This window comes from Aquarana catesbeiana, linkage group LG08, assembly GCF_042186555.1.
Source record: "Aquarana catesbeiana isolate 2022-GZ linkage group LG08, ASM4218655v1, whole genome shotgun sequence".
Lineage (NCBI taxonomy): Eukaryota > Metazoa > Chordata > Amphibia > Anura > Ranidae > Aquarana > Aquarana catesbeiana.
Window position 1 is genome coordinate 1985546 of NC_133331.1, and position 13320 is coordinate 1998865.

A 13320-nucleotide genomic window follows, 5' to 3' on the forward strand; every position below is an offset into this window, starting at 1 on the left:
AAAATGTGAGGTACGGCCAAGGGAGTGGGGAGGGGGGGCGTCTCGGTATGGGTTTAAACGGAAATTAAAAGTGCCACCATGGTGTGATGAAATGATGGGAAGAATTAGAATTTTAATAATTGAAAGATGACTCCCCGAAAAATATCTCGCTGATGTGGCAAAAGGCAAAAGAAAAACAAACAAAAAAAAACAAAAAACAAAAAACAAAAGTAAGGACGTATATCGGCGTGCGACGGTCCGGAAGTGGTTAAAAACTATACAAAAATGGGTATCCAACATGTTTGGGGGGCTCAAAACTCCTTCCTCAGGGCTAGGAAACAAGGCAACAAAAAAATCATACAAGTCGGGTATCTAGGAATGTAGTTCTAGATCAGCACAAAGTCATAAACGACCTGGAGGATGGGATAAACAGATCAATCTCTGTATTTGCAGACGATACTAAGCTAAGCAGGGCAATAACTTCTCCGCAGGATGTGGAAACCTTACAAGAAGATCTGAACAAATGAATGGGGGAGGGGCAACTACATGGCAAATGAGGTTCAATGTAGAAAAATGTAAAATAATGCATTTGGGTGGTAAAAATCTGAAGTCAATCTATACACTGGGGGGAGAACCTCTGGGGGGATCTAGGATGGAAAAGGACCTGGGGGTCCTACTAGATGGTGGAGACCAGCTATGAGTAAGCGCTCCGTAAGAGCGTGAAACGCGTCAGTTGATTGCCTGCACATTCTATCCATGATGTCTTGTACATGACTTGATCCTGATCTTACAATAAAGAAATTTCGTTGGATTATATTTTCCTGGTGTGCGGCTGTCCGGACTTTTTCCTCCACTCACAGCATAGATGATGGAGACCACTGTCCTAAATGATAAAAAGAAACATACATAAGTGCAGGAGACGCAAGTGGAGAGAAAACATAAGACAAAATAAAAATGAGTGCCAGTGTTGGGGCAATGGCCGGGCCTTGGTGCACTTCACCTCTATGGAGATAAAACAGGCAGTATAGATATAGAAGAAATCTCCGGCTTGTAGATAGGAATGAGCTGTATATATCTGGAGATATTCAGGAGAAGAGTAATCACCACACAATCCAGCACTGCTCAGGACTCGATATAATGTAACAAAACCAGAAGGAATATTATAATAACGTTTTATTAAAGCCATTAAGCCATAAAGCTGTGGAGTTGAAGGGAATGGCCTCTTCATCGGTACCAGATAAGCACCTGGAAGTGTGCATGGAACGTTTTTATGTTTTTAATGGTTTTTAATAAAAATGTATTACACCGTACGGTGCGTTGTTGTTTTGTTGCATTATACGGGTCACATCTGGTGTAATACCGGCGGCATTCTCCTCCGACAAGGTGAAATATTGGGCTGTAGCGCATTGTACGCCGGGCCACATCCTGCATCAGATTGGACGCATTATCCACAAACACAAGACGGTTCCAAGATGTTTGGAGGAAGGAGCACAGATGACCTTTTATAATTTTAAGGTCATTTGCTTTTGGAGAGTTTCTTTCCGAACGGGTGAAGGGATCACAAGTGGTTGTTGGGTGCAGCATACAAATTGGTTGAAATATCACAGAGGAAGAGAATTGAAATTGTTTTTTCAATGTGCACAGGAACCGGTTTTGCTGTTAAAACACAAACTTTTGTTTAAGATTGTATATCTTCGATGTTTTATTGATCGAGAGATGCATTTGGGGTCTATTTATAAAATATTTATTTAAAAAACCCTGTAATTTGCCCCATATGTTTATTTCTTATGATCATCAGCTCCACCTAGCAGTTTTACATAGCTCCATTAAGAAAATTATTGGCATTATGGCCAACCATAAAAACTAGGCAAAGTTCTGTGATTTTTTTGTGAAGGTTGTGCGAATGTTTGAGACATTTGCAGTAAATTCTTTATCTAAAGAGGCCATTGCTACAATTGGCTTTTATATTCTAGCTGTCCCCCTGTGACATGAGATTCTGGTGAAGGTTACAGGTTGGCATTTCAACACCCATTTCGTAAGCACAATCCACAGTTGTCATCATTAGGAATCCCACTGTCAGGACCAGGATGTGAACCCACAACCTCTGCTGCATCCAGCAGTAGCTGTACTTGCTGAGCCACCTGTAATGCTGGATGGCATCCTGCCTGATACCTTGGATAATCTTACCTTGTACACTGTTTCTGGTGAACCTTGAACTCCTTGCTCCTCCCATGAACTTCCTATTTGAGCCATGTCATTTCTGGTGAACTTTGAACTCTTTGTTCCTCCCATGAACTTCCTATTTAAGCCATGTCATTTCTGGTGAACCTAGAACTCCTTGTTCCTCCCATGAACTTCCTATTTAAGCCATGTCATTTCTGGTGAACCTAGAACTCCTTGTTCCTCCCATGAACTTCCTATTTAAGCCATGCCGTTTTTCCTGAACCTTGAACTCCTTGCTCCTCCCATGAACTTCCAATTTAAGCCATGCCATTTCTGGTGAACCTTGAACTTCTTGCTCCTCCCATGAACTTCCAATTTAAGCCATGCCATTTCTGATGAACCTTGAACTCCTTGCTCCTTCTATGAACTTCCTATTTGAGCCATGTCGTTTCTGTTGAACCTTGAACTCCTTGCACCTCCCATGAACTTTCTTTTTAAGCCATGCCATTTCTGGTGAACCTTGAACTCCTTGTTACTCCCATGAACTTCTTATTCGAGCCATGTCGTTTCTGGTGAACCTTGAACTCCTTCCATGAACTTCCTATTTGAGCCATGTCGTTTCTGGTGAACCTTGAACTTCTTGCTCCTCTCATGAACTTCCTATTTAAGCCATGCCGTTTTTCGTGAACCTTGAACGCTTTGCTCCTCCCATGAACTTCCTATTTGAGCCATGCCATTTCTGGTGAGCCTTGAACTCCTTGCTTCTTCCATGAACTTCCTATTTGAGCCATGTCGTTTCTGGTGAACCTTGAACTCCTTGCTCCTTCCATGAATTTCCTATTTAAGCCATGCCGCTTTTCGTGAACCTTGCACTCTTTGCTCCTCCCATGAACTTTCTATTTAAGCCATGTCATTTCTGGTGAACCTTGAACTCCTTGTTCCTCCCATGAACTTCCTATTTAAGCCATGTCATTTCTGGTGAACCTTGAACTCCTTGTTCCTCCCATGAACTTCCTATTTAAGCCATGCCATTTCTGGTGAACCTTGAACTGCTTGCTCCTCCCATGAATTTTCCTATTTAAGCCATGTAATTTCTGTCGAACCTTGAACTCCTTGCTCCTCCAATGAACTTCCTACTTAAGCCATGCCTATGCACTTCCTGTTTGCCAAATTATTGTGCTCTTTCCAGCTGATATCGTGCTCCTACATACCTGCAGCTGTCCTTATTTTCACTACCACTCGTTATCAACCTTTGGCTTGTTCCTCGACTACATTTCCACTTGATCCCAACCTGCAACCACTTGTTACTGACCTTTGGCTTGTTTACAAACTATGTTTTTGCCTGATCCCTACCTGCTATATCTGCTACTGGACCCCAGGTTTCTCACCTCCTGGTGGGACGATCCTGTGTTGACCGTGACCTGGTACTAACACCCCACAAAACCCATCTTCACCATCAGGAGCTCTGGGGAACACCAGTTAGTGCTCACCTCAGATGAGTCCACGTCAGCCTCAAGGGTGATCTGCTTGTGTACTTATCCAGCTGGTTGGTGGGATAGGTACAACTGCTATAGCTACTGGTCTCCGAGCCTGACCCCTGACCGTAACACCCACCTTGAAAAGGCCATGGAGGCATCACGTGAGTCCACGTAGGCAGGAAGTGGCTGCAAAGTGGCTACAGGATCAGCAACACTGAGATGTAACAAGGATGAAAACAAGTATTTTATTAAAAAAAAAAACATGGATATTGTTAATCATACGCAATCGTTTGGTAAACAAAACCCAGTCCAGTTGTGGATTATATCTACCTCAAGGTAAATCCCGTGATTAAAAAAAAAAAAAAAGGAAGGTTGCCATTGCTGACGTCTGAGAATGCGATTCATCAAATGCTTATTTTCCCCATAAGGTCCGCGGACTACGACTGTATAATGATATATAAAATTACTCGATGTGCTCGGTGTATAAAGATGAAGAGCCGGGTGTTTGATGTATGGTGTTAATAAGCATTGGAAGAAGATGGATATGTACAGCATGCAGGGCTAGGCAAAGGTTTTAATGAGGATGTCAAATACAATGTAACACTTGTTATAATCGTGATATATATTTAATTGATGTTGTATTATGTTTGGATGCCTTTTAATCCCTTAAGAGAGAAATAAGCTTTTGATAAATCGTTTAAGGAGGGATTTTTTTTTTACATCAAATTTTAAAGTGGAACTTCTGCAGCAACATAAAAACAGAAAAAAATACAAACAAAAATACTAAGGACATTCAATTAAAACAAATTTTAAATACACAAAAAATACAAAGTGCACTAAATGAAAATAAACAACCTATGACTAAAGAAAAAGATACAAAGAACACTAAATCAAATAAACAATCATAAATACGCATTAAAAAAACAAACAAACTGAAAAATACAAAGAAAAGTACATTTAAGAATTCTTAAATAAACAAAAAATACAAAGTACACCAAATTAAATAAACAACCATAAGTATAGAAAAAAATTCAAACAACACTTAACTAAACAACCATAAATACTAATTAACCAGTTGCCGCCTGCCCACCGTCATATGACGGAGACCCCGAACGGCCGCTTTTGCGCTCCCGCAGGGGCACGCAGTGCAGCGATCGCGGCCACGGCGTGTTGCTAGGACACGGCGCAACCCTGATCTCTGTAAAGAGCTGTGTCGGTGGCTCTTTAACCATGTGATTGGCTGTGTCCAGTCACAGCCGGTCACATGTAAACACAGAGATGCCGGTAATGTGTGGCGAGGAGAGCCAATCAGTGGCATCTCCACGCAGGGGGACATCTAGGCATGTAATCAGTGCCCTGATTACAATATAATGCCAACAGTGTCACCAATCAGTGCCCTCAAGTGCCACCAATCAGTGCCCATTAACGATGCCAGTCAGTGCTGGCTATCAGTGCCGCCTATCAGTGCTGTCCATCAATGCCCATCAGTGCCACCCATCAATGCCCATCAGTGCCCCGCCTATCCGTGCCGCCTATCAGTGCCCACCAGTGCCGCCTAACAGTGCCCATCAGTGCCGCCTATCACTGCTCATCAGTGCCACCTAATCAGTGCCCATAAGTGCCGCCTCATCAATGCCCACCAGTTCAGCCTATCACTGCCGCCTCATCAGCACACATCAGTGAAGGAGAAAAATTACTTAGTTACAAAATTCACTGACAGAAACTAAGTAAAAAAAAATGTTTTTTATCAACATTTTTGGTCTTTTTTTTTTTAGTAAAAAATAAAAAACCCAGCAGTGGTTAAATACCACCAAAAGAAAGCAGCGTGAGGAAAATTATAAAAATTTCTTCTGGGTACAGTGTAGCATTGTAGAATTGTCATTCAAAGTGTGACAGCGCTGAAAGCTGAAAAATGGCCTGGGCAGGAAGGGGGTAAAAGTGCCCGGTAGGCAAGTGGTTAAAACAACAGAAAACATTCAAAGAACAGTAAACTAGATAAACAACCATAAATATAAAAAAAAAATCAAACAACATTAAAAATAAACAACCATAAATACACGACTGACAGAAAAAATATTAACTACAGTAAATTAAAACAATTATTTGGGGATATTTGTATTGCTTGTTTCTACCATTACTATTTAATAACTGGTTAATAAAGAAAGATAATGCCACAATGATGTGAATTCGTTAAGGGATGAGATTGAACTGTAAAGTTGAAACTATATCTCCCATATAAACACTTTGCTGAAGTGGCAAAAAAAAAAAAAAAAAAAACTACAGTAAATTAAAAAAAAAAACTTAAATACACAAAAAAAAAACAAAAAAAAAAAAGATACAAAAAAAAAACCAAAACACTACATTAAAACAACCACAAATATAGAAAACACTCAATGAACACTAAAAATAAGCAACCATAAATACACAAAAGACAGAAAAAATACTATGTACAGTAAATTAAAAAAAAAAAAAAACACACAAAAAAATACAAAGAACAGTAATTGAAATAAACAACCATAAATACACTAAAATAAACAACAAAGTGTAGCTTACTGGGGGGGGGGGGTACTCTTGTGGGCTCGTTACCAAGCTACACTATGTACATCTATTGACACACACAGTGCAGCTTGGTCCTGCCCCCTGCTCCCTTATCATTGAATTTGATTGACGGCAGCAAGAGCCAATGTCTGCCGCTGCCCTCACTGAGTCCATTGAGGAAAGAAAGAGAGCAGTGCCTTGATCAGGCTCAGGTAAATATGGGGGGTGGGGTGGGGGGCTGGATTGCATCTAAAAGTTTATTTTTTTTATACCCTTATTGCATAGAACGCATTAAGGTGAAAAACCTTTAGCCTTACAACCATTAAAATAAATAATCTTAAATACACAAAAAAACAAACAAAAGAAAATTGTAAAAAAATAAATACATAAATAAACATAAAAACTGAAAAAAAAGACAGGAAAAAAATACAAAACACTAAATTAAATCAACAAGCAAAAATACACACAAAAAAAACAAACAAAAAAATAAAAACAGAAACAAATAACAACCACAAATAATCAAAAAATAGTAAAAATGCAAAGGACACCAAATGAAATAAACAATCATAAATACACAAAAAATACAAATAACACTAAATTAAAGATCAAAAAAAAAATATTGACATTTTCCCTAAGCAGTCCAAAGATCATTACGGTTATTTTCACAGCAAAAATCATTTTCCCCCGACCCCTCCTCCCATGTCTAGACGGAACATCTCCCCGATGGGACAGAAAACAAACAGTGGATTCTAAGCTAATCGAAAGAGTTTTTTGCTATAAATACACTTTAAACGTTCGATTTGTGTTTTGCCTGCGGCCTGTTTTTCCTCTTTACAGCACGGCTGCAAACATCCAGCCTTGTGGAAGGGAAATCTCATTATTCTCGGAGAGGCGGGTAGGTAGCCGTGCGGCAAACGCTTGAATAGAGATAACTGAGAAAACAAAAAGCCACGAGCTGAAAAGTTATAGCTTGATGTGCATCAAGGGAGGAAGAAAGACCACCCGGCCAGTGAGGGGGAGCGCCGTCTATGCCGCCGCGCTCACGTACCTGCCTTCTATTCATTCACCGGCGGCGCCGATATAAAAGGGCCCATTCAGCGCTGGCGAGCGGCTCGCATAAACTAAATTTAGCCGGTACTTGTAACCTTTTTTTTTTTTTCCTCTCTCTCTCGGAAAGAGTCGGAACGCTGGATGTGCGATGGAAAGGCACACAGAACTTTTCTTAGAAGAAGGGTATAATTTTCTTTTAATTATCCTTCAGGGAAATGAAGCGATGGTGGGAAGTGGCTGCGGCGGGTGTCAGACTGCGGAGGCACGCCGCTAATCCGCTACAACCAGATCTTGTTTTATAACTTCGCATGAATCATTCGAGGGATTCGCCTTCTCTTACTACAGGAAACGATCGCAATCCAAAATGTTTCACTTCTTCATCACCAGAACCTGGGAGGTGAGAGTCGATCCGCCAGTGCGATCGACTGACAACTGTCTAAGCAGGGAGGTCCCCTCTAGAAGGAGACAAAAGTTCTTTTCGCTTAAAAGTCTTTTTGAAATGTTTAACCCCTTCCCCTCCTAAGGGTAAAACAAATCGCAATGTCTGAGCATCATTCTGAAACTGCCATTCAGGTATTATCCTGTGTCTATGGGCCAAATCACTGTGTACCTACCTCAGGTGGTCCGCAATGTGTAGATCTGTCTGAGCAAGTGTTGTATTATTTTTATTTTTTTTTGTGTTTTTTTTGTTGTGGCACACCGGTAATTCTATTGTAACCTGTGGCCGATTTCCGCAATCTGCGGCTGGCGTTGTTGCTGACGTGTTTATATTATAAAATTTCATAAAAAATACTTTACAAAAAAAAAAAAACTGTCATCATCACTACTACTTTGTGCATGCAGGTGGATTATACCGCGTTTTTTTTAGGACAAATTAGTGGTAAATGGTAATAGATATCTCCTGATTTTTTTTTTTTTTTTTATTGTCAAAGCAAAACTGGCAAAATAGTAAAAAAAAAAAGTAAAAAAAAACATTTTATTTTATGTTTAGCAGTGTATTTCTTGTTACTACCATAACCTACCACCAACCCAAAATAAATTCTCCCGCTCCTGACGATCGCAGAGATACCTCATATGTGTATGTTAGTTGTTACCTGTACCTATAGTACAGCCCAGAAACAACAGTGCACATTTTGCTTTTTTTTTTTTTTTTTTTTTGTCCTACATAAAACACACTAATACTAATTTCTAATTTTAAAAAAATCCTGGCCAGAAACAATAGTGCGCATTTTGCTTTTTTTTTGTCCTACATAAAACACACTGATACTAATTTAAAAAAAAAATCTTGCCCAAAATATACTGACCCTGACTTTAACCTTTTTGACCCTTGCTTGACCCAAACATAAACCCTGGTGCTGACCTAGATCAAACCTTGACTCAGGTATTTTTTCATTATTTTTTATGATTACTTTTATTTTCAAAGAGAAACTGGCCCAAAATAGTAAAAAAAAAAGAAAAATGTTTTAAAAATGTAGCTGTATATATCTTACTACTACCATAACCTACCAGCAAAGAACAGCCCGAAATAAAGTCTCCCCCTCCTGACGATCGCAGCGATACCTCATATGTGTATATTAGTTGTTATCTGTACCTATAGTACAGCCCAGAAATAGTGCACATTTTGTTGTTTTTTATCCTACCTAAAACTCACTAACACACACAAAAAAAAAAAATCCTGTCCAAAAAAATACTGACCTTGACCTTTCACTCTGACCTTGACCCAAACACTAACCCTGGCACTGACCTAGATCAAACCTTGACCAAGGTATTTTTATTTATTTATTTTTCTTTTTTTAAACAATTTTTTTTTCTCTGCAAGGAGAGAGTGACATATAATGTATCTCTCTCCTTCATTCACAGAGAAAGAAAACATGGGGGGCGGGCTTCACAGTGACTGATCACTCTGGTAGCCAATCAGAGGCTATCACAAGGATCAGGTGACCCGGAATTGGGAGTTCCGGGTCCCGATCGTTGGTATGGGGCCCGGGGCTCTCCACTAGACCCTGGTGTCTGTGCTGGGAGCATGCCTTGTTGCACGCTCCCAGCACAAAGGGAGATACGCAAATATGCGGCCCCAAGGAAAAAATCACAGTCCAGTGGGGCCGCAAATTTGCATAGGTCGGCGTGAAGGGGTTAAAAGTTAAGAACATCAAATACAGTCAAGACGTTTCTGGGGGGGGGGGGGGGGGGGAATAACTGACATGGATGTTTCATGGATACTTTATTATTATTTTATGGACATACATTAGTGTGCAAAAGTCTTAGGCAGGTGTCATACTGTAAATGAAGAATTCCTCCAGAAATTGAAGTATTAATAGTTTTTTTTATCAACAAATAAAATGGAAAGTAAATGAAGAGAAATCCAAATCTAATCAATATTTGGTGTGACCCCCCCCCCCCCCTCCCCTTTGCCTTCTCCTAGGTAGATTCGCACACAGTTGGTGAAGGAACTCGGCAGGTAGGTTGTTCTATGACAGGTAGGTTGCTCTATGTACATCTTGGAGAACTAAGCACAGATCTTCTGTGGATGTTGGCTGCCTCCAACCCTTCATCCCAGACAGACTCCATGATGGTGAGATGAGGGCTCTGCAGGGGCCAAAGCATCACTTCCAGGACTCATTCTTCTTCTTTACACTGAAGATTTTTCTTAACAATATTGTCTGTATGTTGGGGGTGGTTGTCCTGCTGCAGAATACATTTGGGGCCAATCACACGCCTCCCTGGTGGTATGGCATAATGGAGAAGTATCTGCCTGGATTTCTCAGCATTGAGGACACCATTGATCCTGAACAAACCTCTCCAACTCCATGTGCAGAAATGCAGCCCCACACTTGCATGGAACCTCCACCATACTTCACAGTTGGCCGCAGACACTTATTAATGTACCGCTCTCCATCCTTTCCCCAACAAACTGCCTCCTGCTACAGCCAAATGTTTGACATTGTGACTCATCAGTCCAGAGCACCTGCTGCCATTTTTCTGCCCCCCAGTTCCTATGTTTTCCTGCATAGTTGAGTCAGAGGCTTTTTGGAGGCAATTCTTCCATGAAGACCACTTCTGGCCAGACTTCTCCGGACAGTAGATGGGTGTACCTGGTTCCTAATGGTTTCCTCCAGACTTTTCCAGACAGTAGATGGGTGTATCTAGGTCCTAATGGATTCCACCGGACTTCTCTGGACAGTAGATGGGTGTACCTGGGTCCCACTGGTTTCCTCCAGGCCTCTCTGGACAGTAGATGGGTGTACCTGGGTCCCATTGGTTTCCTCCAGATATCTGTGGATGATAGATGAGTGTACCTGGGTCCCACTGGTTTCCTCCAGACTTCTGCGGACAGTAGATGGATGTACCTGGGTCCCACTGGTTTCCTCCAGACTTCCTTGGAGAGTAGATGGGGGTACCTGGGTCCCACTGGTTTCCCCCAGACTTCCCTGGACAGTAGATGGGTGTACCTGGGTCCCACTGGTTTCCTCCAGACTTCTCTGGACAGTAGATGGGAGAACCTGGGTCCCACTGGTTTCCTCCAGACTTCTCCGGACAGTAGATGGGAGAACCTGGGTCCCACTGGTTTCCTCCAGACTTCTCTGGACAGTAGATGGGAGAACCTGGGTCCCACTGGTTTCCACCAGACTTCCCCGGACAGTAGATGGGGGTACCTGGGTCCCACTGGTTTCCACCAGACTTCCCTGGACAGTAGATGGGTGTACCTGGGTCCCACTGGTTTCCACTAGACTTCCCCGGACAGTAGATGGGTGTACCTGGGTCCCACTGGTTTCCTCCAGACTTCTCCGGACAGTAGATGGGAGAACCTGGGTCCCACTGGTTTCCTCCAGACTTCTCTGGACAGTAGATGGGAGAACCTGGGTCCCACTGGTTTCCACCAGGCTTCCCCGGACAGTAGATGGGGGTACCTGGGTCCAACTGGTTTCCACCAGACTTCCCTGGACAGTAGATGGGTGTACCTGGGTCCCACTGGTTTCCACCAGACTTCCCCGGACAGTAGATGGGTGTACCTGGGTCCCACTGGTTTCCACCAGACTTCCCTGGACTGTAGATGGATGTACCTGGGTCCCACTGGTTTCCACCAGACTTCCCCGGAGAGTAGATGGGTGTACCTGGGTCCCACTGGTTTCCACCAGACTTCCCTGGACAGTAGATGGGGGTACCTGGGTCCCACTGGTTTCCACCAGACTTCCCTGGACAGTAGATGGGTGTACCTGGGTCCCACTGGTTTCCACCAGACTTCCCCGGACAGTAGATGGGTGTACCTGGGTCCCACTGGTTTCCACCAGACTTCCCTGGACTGTAGATGGATGTACCTGGGTCCCACTGGTTTCCACCAGACTTCCCCGGACAGTAGATGGGTGTACCTGGGTCCCACTGGTTTCCACCAGACTTCCCTGGACTGTAGATGGATGTACCTGGGTCCCACTGGTTTCCACCAGACTTCCCTGGACAGTAGATGGGGGTACCTGGATCCCACTGGTTTACTCCAGTTCTGTGCTGATGGCACTGCTGGACATCTTCCAATGTGCAAGGGAAGGAAGCACGATGTGTTATTCATCTGCTGCAATAGGTGTCCGACTACTGCGTCTATGCAATGTTACCCATTTCTTTGTGCTTCTTCAAAAGAGCTTGAACAGCACATCTTGAACCCCCAGTCTGCTGTGAAATCTTTTCCTGGGAGAGACCTTGCTGATGCAGTATAACTCCCTTGTGTCTTATTGCTGAGCTCAGTCTTGCCATGGTGTATGACCTGTGACATGAAACTGTCTTCCACAACCTCACCCCAGTCGGAGAGTTTGGCTGTTCCTCACCCAGTTTTAAGCCTCCTACACAGCTGTTTCAGTTAATAACTGTGTTTCAACCTACATATGAAACTGATGATCATTAGCACCTGTTTGGTATATTGTTTACATGAGATACTTACAATATGTTTTACTTTTTTACATTTTTTTGCACATTGGCCCTAAATAAGAGGGAGGCTTGCCCCCCCAAAACACGTTGGATGTACTTGATGTTCTTACCCATTACATTTTTGAAAAAAATAATTTCAAATGACCTTTAACTTTGTACCAGGTGCTCCTCTGTGCACATCACCTCCCGCTCAGGTAAGAACTGAACATTTTTGGATTTCCCATCATTTTCTGTACCAAGACAAAAGAGAGGGTGCTCCTTGGTACATATTCATGAATTTACCATCTGTTGTTGCGATCAGAAGTTAGCAGCCTAGGACCAGAAGAAGTGTCAGTAATGCCATGCTAGCGGTCATACTACTGAGTGTACACATACTTAGGGGTATACACAGATCAGCCATAACTTTATGACCTCCCATCTAATATTGTGCAGGTCCCCTTTTTTGCCACCAAAACAGCCCTGACCCATCAAGCCATGGACTCCTCTAGACCTCTGAAGGTACGCTGTGGTATCTGGCACCAAGCCATCGGTAGTAAGTCCTGTAAGTTGGGAGGTGGGGGCTCCATGGATCTTACTTTCTAGAACATCCCACAGATCCTTGATGGATTGAGGTCTGGAGAATTTCAATCTGGAAGACAATATTATAACTCAAACTCGTTGTTGTGTTCCCCAAACCGTTCTTAAACCATTTTCGCAGTGTGGCAGGGCGCATTAGACTGCTGAAAGAGGCCACTGCCATCAGGGAATACCATTTGGTCACCAACATTGTTCAGTTAGGTAGTACATGTCAAAGTAACATCCACATGAATGGCAGGAGCCATGGTTCCCCAGCAAAGCATTGCCCAAAGCATCTCACTGCCTCCACCAGCTTGCCTTCTTCCCATACTGAATCCTGGTGCCATCTCTTTCCCAGGTAAGTGACACACCCGACCATTCAAGAAAATGTCATTCCTCAGACCAGGCCACCTTCTTCCATTGCTCTGTGCTCCAGTTCTGAGGCTCACGTGCCCATTGTAGGCACTTTTAGCTGTGGACACGGGTCAGCATGGACATTCTGACCAGTCTGCATCTACACAACCCCATACACAACAAACTGCGCTGTCAACTTTTTCTACTTTCAATACATAAACTTCAGAGACAACATGTACCCATATGCAAAGAACTTGGAGGGCCCCTTGAAGCACTACACCCCCCCTCC